This window comes from Rhinopithecus bieti, unplaced genomic scaffold (genome assembly GCF_001698545.2).
Source record: "Rhinopithecus bieti isolate Rb0 unplaced genomic scaffold, ASM169854v2 scaffold_11276, whole genome shotgun sequence".
Taxonomy (NCBI): Eukaryota; Metazoa; Chordata; class Mammalia; order Primates; family Cercopithecidae; genus Rhinopithecus; species Rhinopithecus bieti.
Window position 1 is genome coordinate 467,632 of NW_016806758.1, and position 10,406 is coordinate 478,037.

A 10,406-nucleotide genomic window follows, 5' to 3' on the forward strand; every position below is an offset into this window, starting at 1 on the left:
TAACATATTTTATCACCCAGGCAAAAGATTATCTACTACATGTATAGCATTGTAATAAAAATTGGCTATATAAAGACAAGTAAGATATGAAAACTGTGCTGACAAATGAGCTGGAGATCTAGTTCTAAAATATACAGCTCAATGGATAATATCTGCTTAGGTATACAACGAAAGTAAAAGAGAAAGATTTTACTTTCAATGGCTATCTTCCTTTTGTCTATACAAACATTATTTTTATAACTTTATATTCTATTATTTAAAAAATGTCCAAAAATTGTTTAGGTTTTAGTCATCACTGAACCTACAGTAAAACTCCCAGCAGTGATTTGTTAAACTGACATTGGTAGAAGAGGAAGTTAGTACAACTCATTGACAATATCTGCTAAAGCTGAATGTACACTTAGCCTCTGACCCAGGAGTTCTGCTCATAATATAAGAGGAATGAGTATAATTTTCTAGGAATAGACAAGTACAACAGTGTTTATAGAAGCACTATTCATCATAATATCACTGGAAATAACAAAAATGCCCTCCAACTATAAAACGGACAAATAAATGATAGCATATTCACAGCAATGGAATTAACAAACTATGAGATGTATGTACATGAATAAATGTTCCAAATGAAACATTGAGCTAAAGGAGCTAGAAACAAAAAACTACTTACTCCATGATTTCATTCATATAAAATTTAAAAATAGACAAAATTAATCTGTTGTGTTAGAAGTCAGGGTAGCAGTTACCATTGGGAGAAGTGTTTGGATGGGGGGATGAGAAGACTTTTGGGGTGCTGGGAAAGTTGTTTCTCATTGGCTTTCTGGCAACATGGATGTGTTCATTTTGCGAACATTTATGGAACGCTACCCTTATGCTTTCTGATTTTTAAGTCTATGCTATACAGCAATAATTAATTTGATAAATATATGAATTTTGTCTAATGCTATAAAATTTGTTGCAGAGAAACCACAGAAAATGATAATAGGAGAATAAATCATGGAAGAAAATGCAAAAATAATAACTCCGATGTTACTATATATAAAAAGCTGTTACGTGTGTCTACTATGGTAGAAGTAGATGGGAATGTGTGTGGCAACATAGAACAACAGTCAATAGATACAGGAATAGATTTCTGCAGGCTACTGTGGCATTTTCTCTGAGAACTTAGAAGAACTTACACACCATCTGCAGTACAGAAGGCTTGAAAGAGCAGATTGAGAACACTGAACCCAACTGCCTTGAGCATGCTTAGCCCCTTCTAATCACTGACACTAGGCAGAGCTGGGTCTGGGTAGCACTTTGATAAGATGCCTAAATTACAGGAATCAAGCAGCTTATTTTACAAGATTCCTTCACTCCTGAGATGTCGGCTTCTGTAGCAGTAGGTTTCGTTTGTATTCAGAAGACAGACAAAGGTGACCATTTGGCTATTTTCTCTTAAATTGAGTCCTAACCCATAGAAATGAGGCTTAAAAAAGTGGCTGACAAGACTTTGCAAATTATATGAATTAAGTTAATAATGCAGCAACATGGATTAGATAATTGAATGGGATCATGTGGAATATTCTCTCAAATGTGGGTCTCTCTGAATGTGGGTCTCAGAATATGCAGTCTCTAGAATATGGGTCTTCAACTTCCTGAAAGGCCTAGACTCTCTGACTTCTACATATTTCTAGACATTACATAAGTTTTCAGATCTCTGATAAGATTAATAGGCAATCCTTGAAAACTTACCTTTGTAACTAAGAGGCTATAACTCAGAGATTTTGCTTTAATTTTCTCTTTAGGGTTGATCTGTCTTTTGCTTCCTGCAACCCTCCATGAATTCAGAAAACAGTACAGGAAGAGAAAAGAAATACTAATGAGATATACTTCTCAAAGGATAGGGATGGAAAATGTGTTGTGTACCTGTGATGTACTCAGAAACACATAAATCCTGTAACTAAATAATTTAACATGTGAGTGAAGCAAGAAACAGTCTTAATACATTCATAGAGTCACACAAAAAAATGAGGAAAATGCTAGGATTTTCTTCCCAAATACATCAAAAAACAACCCATTCCTATTTTTACCACTCCACACTGCCACCCAAAGGAAGTTTCATCATTGCTTGGTACTCACACTGATGTTCCTAGGAACAGAAAATTAAATTAGAGACAATTTAAAACTCCCAAAACGAGTGCAGCAAATCATCCACTTAGTAAAAAGGCACATATGCCTTCTGATCAAGAAAAGGATATATTTATGACAGAATATCTATACTCATGAAATATGTGCCTCTTATTTTTTTATTCAGAAATTCATTTGAACATAAACTGCTATGTTGATATGTAGGCAGCTGTATTCTTCTGATTAATTGTATATATCTTGCATGAAATCTATTTCTTTGTTTTGATGATGATTTTATTTAAAAGGAAACATATGAGCTTCAACTACTAGGTTTTTTTTTCTTTATCTTTTTAAATAGAAATGAGTCCTGTTTGGCAAATAGGAATAAACAGGCTCTATTAATACCTCAACTCTAGGAAGTCACTCCTAAGTCACAGAAAAACTGCACGAAAGCAGTAGGTACCCAAGTCGAGGTTCAGTTCCTACCTTCAACAAAGCTGCCATTTAAAGATCCTGTATGATCCAGCCTGTAGAATTTAGGTCAGCACTGCTATTTCCTAGTCTTCTCTTACTGTTAGACTTACATAGTACTGAAAACAGCTCTGCCTTTTTATTTAAACTGAAAAAGACCAAGCATGTGATGAGAAATCACAATCTTAGAGGAAAGGTACTGCAAACCTATTTGTTTTAAGAAAATTGCAGATATTAATTAAATTAGTGTGGCTGGATAGTGCTCTCACTGATTTTCTATTAGGGGTGTGTGTGTGTGTGTGTGTGTGTGTGTGTGTGTGTCTGTCTGTCTGTCTGTCTGTCTGTCTGTATGGCATTTACAGGTAAACAATGATTCCAGACAACAATAAAATTATAACTGTTACCATTTATTGGATATCGTATACCAAGTCTATGACAAACAGATTTTATGTCATTCAGATTTGGGCATGAAGATTAACTATTCCTGCAAGCTCTTTGGTTATGAGTAATTTTCTCAATTTCCATGAGATTTAATTTACTCTTTCTTAACATAGGCATAATAATACACTTCTTGGATGGTTATCACAAGGTAAGCGAAGAGCTCACCTTACACAAATTATTTACCCGTTTTCTGGCCTTTTTCTTATTCTATAATGGTGATTTGTGTTATTTTTGTCTCCCTGCTATAGTATACTTTTCTGAAGTAAAGACTGTGAAGATGTTTTTTGTTGTTTGTTTTTCTTTCTCAACAGCTTGTGAATTGCCTGGTATGTATTTATTGAAGAAAACAGAAGTAATGTCTTCTGATTTAATTGCTGCTACTAAAGAACATTCACAAGGTGACAATGGACTCTGAACAGACAACTTTAATGTTCTATCCAGTACACTAGAAGCATGAACATGAAGAATACCTCATCAATATCCTTTTTTTTTTCAGATATGTTGTCAGGATAACATGAAATAACGTTTGTAAAATGCTTATCTCAGTGTCTGGTGTACTGCAGGCCCTTAACAAATGGATTTGCTTTTCTCTCTCTCATGAGAAGGCTCAGTGCCCATCTCCATATTGGTGCTTTTACTTTTATTTTTCCATGTGACATAAAAGTCAGTCCCCCTCTCTAAAGCAGACCTTACCCAGTTTCCCAAAGAGACATTGTGAGAAGCTGCCTATTTATCTGAACTCTTACACTATTGATCTCCAGAGCATGGACCGAGGCATATGTGTGGGAGGGGGTTGATATTTGGCCCTCTGTCCTAGCCTGCTTGCCCTATACCTTTGGATAATTTATCTGTTTCTCTGTGACTCAATCTGATTTTTTTCTGCTTTTTGATGCAGTCTAAAATTTTACAAGTCTTAGGGTGCCTGTGTTATTCATTTTTTCATATGTACCAATTTTATTTCTAATTATCTGCTTTTTTTTTTTTTTTTTTTTTTGAGACGGAGTCTCGCTCTGTCGCCCAGGCTGGAGTGCAGTGGCCGGATCTCAGCTCACTGCAAGCTCTGCCTCCCGGGTTTATGCCATTCTCCTGCCTCAGCCTCCCGAGTAGCTGGGACTACAGGCGCCCGCCACCTCGCCCGGCTAGTTTTTGTATTTTTTAGTAGAGACGGGGTTTCACCATGTTACCTGGCTAGGATGGTCTCGATCTCCTGACCTCGTGATCCGCCCGTCTCGGCCTCCCAAAGTGCTGGGATTACAGGCTTGAGCCACCGCGCCCGGCCTATCTGCTTCTTAAACATCAGATTCTGGGTCATATTTATTTAAAAATGTGCCCTTCACAATGCCAAACTGACTGATACTTAAAAAGTACTACTGATTGATTCAATGGGAAGAGCAGCTCTAACCAAGCATGACTTGGTGAGAAGTTCATCAACTCTACTGATGGCCTTGGCATTAGATAGAGGTGCTGGTCCCAACATCATGGATATCCTCAAAATGGGGGTCATAACATCAGAAAGGAGATCTTGGAGCCCAGAGAAACTCAGGCATAGAGAGTGTAGGGCAGCTCTTTAGAGTCCTCATTCTGGGACTTCTGTGGAAAATATGAAGGCTAAGTCTTTTGAGATCTTTGGTAACCAGTCTCCAAGAACAAGTTTGCCTCAGCAGTTCACGAGTTTCATGACTTTGCTCAAGTCACATCACTTCCCTATAATTTGATTTCCACACACATAAAATGTCATAATATGTCTTTCTTCAGCAAAGATCAAAAAAGAAAATATGCAGAAAACATACCTGAAAACTGTAAATCACAGAATACAAACTATAAACATAAGCAGTTACATGATTTTTCAGCCAAGGCCTAGCTAGCATCTATATAAAATATGAGTACTGAAAAATGCCACTAGGCTAAAGGGTTGCAACTCCAGTAATAATGATGTTAATGTTACCAGATAAAAATTAACTTTGCAGTCAAAGTGCTTAATAAAACATGTATATTATCTAATAAATATTTTCGAGTGAAAATAATTCACCATACTATTTTAAAGGAAAAAATGCTGTAACATGCTTAATAGTTTGCAGCTGACATTGTGAAATTGGAATTCAGTGTTCACTAACGGTAATTATGGGAAAACTAACTAAATTAACTGTGTTATACATTTTCATGCTTGACGGAAAGTCACGAGGACATTATTTACTTCCCTTCAAAGTGAAGGCTTCTTGGGATCTAAATGAACACACACACATTCACATGAGAATATGCACACACACACATACACAGAAACACAGAAAAACTAAAGCAGATAACTTCAGATTTATAGACTTTTTAACCTTGCAGATAACAATGTGGTCAAAGTTCTCAAAAGCAGCATTTGTATTGTTTTAGGTAATGAAATCCCAGGCACTGAAAAAAATCTCTTAATTAAGGAAGACCTGGGCGTGAGTTGGGCTCTGCCTCATTAATGCTTATGGCATGAGGCAGGGGCCAAGACTGAGTGAAATTTGAATTTAACACCCCAAAACCATCCCTGTTGTTAAAGAGTAGTTGGGCATCACTTATTGGATGAGAAGTCCAGCTGGAGCACCAGTTTTTGTCCATCTTCATGGAAAGGAAGTGCAATCCAGTAAGCAGAGCCTGTATCAAAATCTTCTAGGCCCAAATTCAGGCAGAATAATAATTCCAGGTGGTCAGTTCATTTAAAATATTCCATTCAATGAATATTTATTACATGCTTACAATGGATAAAGGATGAGGAAAAACAGATATAGCCTTGCTGTTATGGAGCTTACAGTCCAGTAGGAGAAATGAATATTAATTTCATAATCGCACAAATAAGTGTATAAATGAAAATTGGGGTAATTGTTATAAAAAGAAGTAAATAATTTTATGACAATTTATAGGCAAGAAATTAGGGCTTGTTTGTGTATGGGAAAGGGTTCAGATAGACTTCCCCGGTGAAATTATTTCTTTAATTAATGAGGGTGAAAAAAGTTTGAATGTTATTACAGACAACCCCAACTAATAATGCCTAAGCTTACTCAAATCTAAGAGGGACATCCCTTGTTGAGAAGCATTATTTTGGGGCAGCAGTCCTCCATAAAGCCTTCCTGGCAGCCATGCTTCTTCAATCTACTCCCTCTGCCACCTTCCATAGTGGCACCCATGAAAGGGAAAGGGAGAGGCCATAGGATGAACACAGACACACTATGAATTGCCTCTGCCCAGAGTGGCACATAACTTCAACTCACTTTCTGTTGGGGAGAATTAATTTTATGATTCTACTCTAAATGCAGAGAGATGGGAAGATGAATTTAAACTATGTTCCCAGGAAGAAGGGACTAATTTAATGAGCACTTTTCTGGCTCTGTGCTGCATATCTGAAAGAAGAGTAGAAGTAAATTAATTAATTGACTGGAGGTGGGAAGGTGGAGGAAAGTATTCCAAACACAGGGTATGGCACATGCAAAGGTCCTATGGCAGAAGGGAATAGGAAGCATTTAAAGAAATGTAAGATTACTATGGTTGAAACACAAATAAAAGATGTGAGCAGTGAGACATAAGTTGAGGCTAAAACATCAGGTCCAGATCATTTAAGGCCTCATAGCCCATGAGAAGAATCATGCGAATTATTTTAATTGCAATAGAAAGTCATGGAAAAATTGCAAATGAGGGAATGGCAAACATATTGATCGACGTGTGCTCATTACTCTGTCTATATCGTAGAGACTGATTGAAGGGGTGCGAGATTAGAAATGGAGAGGCCAAAAAACAGGCTATGGCATTGGTCCATATGAGACAAGATTATAGCTTCAGCCAGAATAGTGACAGTAGAGGTGCAGAGAAGTCATATATTCAATAGAAACTGACTAATGGCCACCAGTAAATAGTTATCATTTACAAGGAAGAGGCTCTCATTCCTAAGTAGAGAAACCTGCAAAGGATTAGGTAAACATTATGGTCTTAGTCAATCAAATTAAAGTTCCAATTGATGTTGCAAAATTAACTTAGCAGTCCTAGTAGAAAAACTAAAGTTAGGCAAAGAAACCAAAACTGAAGCCCATAGAATGAGGCAACCTGGTGGAAAGAAAGAACAGGATTGTGACAACTATGACGTAGACACCCACAAACGAGGTCTGGCTCACATGAAATCAGATGTTTTGGAAGAAAGACCTAATCATAATCCTTTCTAGATTGCTGGGTTGAGGTTGTCAGTAAGTAATCTATGAGGTCTTCCAGGGCATGGAACTTGCTTTTTTTTCCCCTTTGGTATTCAAAAGCTATTACATGTTCTAATATATAATATGCACTCATTGTGGATTTGTTAAATGACATGCTCTTTATCCCTATATTTATTTAATAAAAAAGAATTTTTTAAAAAGGGCATTGGGTAATTCAGATATAACTGAATTTAGCATTAAATGTGTTTTAACCGTATTACCTTAGGATAGCTATGATGAAGCCATACAGAAAACAGAAGAAACCAGAGGGCCCAGTTTTATTACTCAACGTAAGACTACTTGAGGGGAGCACGTGAGAGAGATACGTGGCAGAGGGAGAATGTGGAACTGTGGGCAAGTGCGTTTATTATAATTTCCAGGGGAAAGAATGGCCAAGACAGGGTAAACAGGCTTATGGTTGCTTAGCTATGTTTGAAAGTAGTACCCTCATGAAATTCATGGTCACTTTGACTGTTAAAGCATAAAATTTAGGGTTGTCTAATGTCTCCAGAAGTTTTTGGGTGAACCAGGGTTTACTTGAGAAGAGCTAGTAACCATTTTGTAGATTTTAAAGCATCAGTTTGCAGGAACTAAAATTATGGTTAATGCAAAATGATAATAACTCCAAGATACATATGTCTAACACTGATTATTTCACTCACCTACAGGCTAATGGATTCACATTTCTTTAAGACACATAATAGACATTGAAAAAAGTAAAATATTCAGAAATAGCTCTTGATTCTTACCACCCACCTTAATCTATTTCTTTCCTATTCTTTTCTATATTAGTATGTATCATCCATATACACCTCTTGTTTAAGCCTAAAACATAAGTATTTGCTTTGATTTTTCCCTTTTTCTTTTTTTTTTTTTTTTTTTTTTTCTGAGATGGAGTCTCGCTGTGTCTCCCAGACTGGAGAGCAGTGGTGCCATCTCTGCTCATGCAAGCTCTGCCTCCCGGGTTCACGCCATTCTCCTGCCTCAGCCTCTCGAGTAGCTGGGACTACAGGCGTCTGCCACCATGCCCAGCTAATTTTTTGTATTTTTAGTAGAGATGGGGTTTCATCGTGTTAGCCAGAATGGTCTCGATCTCCTAGACCTCGTGATCCACCTGCCTCGGCCTCCCAAAGTGCTGGGATTACAGGTGTGAGATGTTTCCTTTTTCTTACCCACCATAGCTAATCCACGAGTGAGTGGTATAGATCTACCTCAAAATATATCTCAAACCCATTTGCTCCATTTTATTCTCAAGGTCTTCACTGCTATTATTCTACTTCATATCACTGGTCCCAGCAACATTACTTCTTTGCCTCAGATTACAGCTGAAATTAAATTCAAACTCATTAATGTGGTGCACAAAATCTTGCACATTCTAGTCCTTGCCTACTTCTCCAATTTCATCCTCACTAGTTCACGATGCACCAGGCTCTCTGGCCGTTTCTGTGCCTTGAACATTCAATCCCTCTCCCTCTGAAGGGATTTTGCATTGGTTGTGCTAACTGGAAATGCTTTCTTTCCCCCAACACTTACCATTTGGCTTGGTATTTCCGTTGAAATATCAGAGAGATTTCTTATAACTAAACTAGCAATGATAAGCCCCACTCCCATATCCATCACTACAGTTACTGTCTTAGTTTGAGTTCCCTGTAAAAAGAGACTGAGACTGAGACAATGATTTGCATGCAGGTAATTCACCCAGTAGTTATCTCAAGAAGAAAGAAGAAAGAAAAAAAAGAAAGAAGAAGAAGGAGGAGGAGGGAGGAGAAGAAGAGGAAGAAGAAGATGAAGAAGAGGGAGGAGGAGGGGGAGGAGGGGGAGGACAAGAAGGAGGGGGAAGGAGGGAGAAGGAGAGAAGGAGGGGGGGAGGAGAAGAGAAATAAAATAAGGAAAAGGAGGGGAGATAGAGAAAAAGGAAAAGCTGATCATGTGTGTTTTACCGAGCCCAATAGCATCTGGGGCTCATGGGATTTAGTTCCTCTGGAGATTCCTGGAAACAACCGTGTAGTATAAGCCTCATGATTTTTTTTTTTTTTTCTTTTTTTTTTGTCTCAGAAAGAAGGCTGGCCATTTATCTCCAAAGTTCCAATCCCATCAAAAGTTGAGGATTTTCCTACGGATATTATGCTCCTGTTTTACCTGTATCTGGCTGAAAGACCTCCCTGGTTTTTAAGGAAGCCCTGAAGGGGGAAAAATGCAGAGAAACAAAAATGCTTATTCCAGATATTCTGGTGGTCATATCTGAGAATGTCACACATAAAACATGAATGCTGAATTCCAAGAGGTAGCTGAAGGAAAGGTGATGCAAAGCACCAAAAGTGTTGGCCACATTATCACCATGACCTATGCAAAACTTTTTTTGAATAAATCATAGGAAGTATGGAACAACTAAAGGGAGACTAGTGCATGATGTGAATTTTTTTTTTGTTTTGTTCTGTTTGTTTGTTTATACCCACTTTAAGTTCTAGGTACATGTGTACAACGTGCAAGTTTGTTCACATTTTCTATACCATGTGCCATGTTGGGTGTGCCGGCCCCATTAACTTGTATTTACATTAATATACCTCCTAATGCTATACCTATACCCCCTCCTACCACCCACGACAGGCCCGCTGACTGTGTAATGTTCCCCCACCCTGTTCCAAGTGTTCTCATTGGTTCAATTCTCAACCTATTGAGTGAGAACATGCAGTGGTTTGGTTTTCTGTCCTTGGTGAATAGTTTGCTCAGAATGGATGGTTTCCAGTTTCATCCATGTCCCTAACAGAAGGAACATGAACTCAGACATGATTGATATTTGAAAATGATCGAACCTATTTGATTAATTATAATTTTGATTCATAAATAATCTTGCTTGGTTATCTGCACTGATCTACTTTCATCTACGCTCAGCGGTAAATATCGACTTCTGGCTACACTACGGGAGAGAAATTACCATAACATTACCATTCAAAATAAGAGTTAAATTCTTGACAAAACCAATGGACCCTCTACCACCAATTTATTTCCATGCATCTCAACCCCTATGCAGATATTTCCTATCACGAATCCAGTGTTTTTAATAACTACTCCTTTCCTCTGTCATCTCTCTGTACTCCTAAAATGTATGTATACATTTTAGATTCATTGTTTTTTACACCATATAGAGTTATACCATGGATTGGAAATACTTTG